This window comes from Chaetura pelagica, unplaced genomic scaffold, assembly GCF_000747805.2.
Source record: "Chaetura pelagica isolate M959 unplaced genomic scaffold, ChaPel_1.0 scaffold472, whole genome shotgun sequence".
NCBI classification, from domain to species: Eukaryota; Metazoa; Chordata; class Aves; order Apodiformes; family Apodidae; genus Chaetura; species Chaetura pelagica.
Genome location: NW_009952566.1, coordinates 1,379,521 through 1,380,898, shown reverse-complemented (window position 1 = coordinate 1,380,898; position 1,378 = coordinate 1,379,521).

Below are 1,378 nucleotides of genomic sequence, written 5' to 3'. Positions count from 1 at the left end.
CAGAGGTGGGGGAAGCTGACGGATGTCAGGACTTGCAGCGTTCGGCAGCAGAGCTTTTGAGGATGGGCCTCCAAAGGGAAGCTTGCGAGTCGTGTTGCCGTGAAAAGTCTCACAGCATGTTACATGATGCAAGCTACTTGGCAAACGCTGTAATTGTGTCACTGAAATGGCTGAGCCACAATGCTCAGGGAGAAGGTTTTGCCTTGTGAGCCTGCAAACGCACTATACCCTTCCCTGGTGCACAGGGGAGGGCAGTCTGGGAATGCCGGTTGTGCTGCGGGCGCTGTGTTTGTGTGGGGCTTCTTCTGCTCTGCATTGGGATTTGAAATGTGCCAGTTGTGTGGCTGAGAACATGTATCAAGAGAGATGTTTTAAAAATATTTTTCAAAGGACTTGGAAGATAAGCCTGATGGTTAGGGATGTTTTTTATGCAGTCTTCAGCCCGGCATACTGTTTTAACTCTTGTGACAAACTGCAGTTATGTGGAAAGCATTTTTAATGTCTCATTCCCTCAACAGCTAGTGGTAGCTGTTTGCTTTTAAATGTCGTTATTTGCACCCACAGCAGTTGGAGCAGAGGCACAAAGTAAAGGGAATGGATTTAAAAATTAGGCTTCAGGCCTGATTTGGGTTCAGGCTTCAAATAGGAGCTCTGCCAGGGCTGAGCAGTGCTTTGTAGAATGGACATAAGTATGTATGTGTGCGTACACAGAGCTTACACAGGTTGTTCCTGTCAGGTGTTAAAGTCCAGTGTAAAGCAAAGAACATTTGGAAGTAGCCCTGAGATGTCTTTTTTTTTTTTTTTTCTCCCCTGTCTCTAAACCTTTGCTGTGAAACAGAGCTCTCATATTTTCCATTCCTAATTCAAGAGCTGGAGGGATCGCTAAAGCCAGGTATCAAATTACAAGAGAAAGAGTGAAGACATTTGGTTGCAGCTTCATCGGCTCACACAGTGTACCCAAGCAACCATTTTCATCAGCCCCCATGTCAATGTTAAAACTGTGTAAGGGAAGTCATCTTTTCTCCAAGTCTGTCCTTGGGAAGGACAGTGTCTGCAAGGAAAGTTCCCACCAATAGAGGTGTGTGAAGACTGGGAGGAGGAGGAAGGAAAAACCCTGTAGTGTTCAAAAAAGCATCTCATCTATAGTACAGGAAATGTTCCTACTCATCTGAGCTACTAAAAAAACCCCAAACCCAACAAATTTCAACAATAACAATTTTCAAATTAAATAATTTGAATGGGTAATGCATGTAGCTGAAAATGAAAATGTGACTCAGCCAGGAATTGTTACTATTACTGGTACTTTTTTAGCTATTAAACTGAGACTGCTTTGGATATTTGGCATGTCCTTGGTTGTGATAGGAAGCTGACTGGAGGT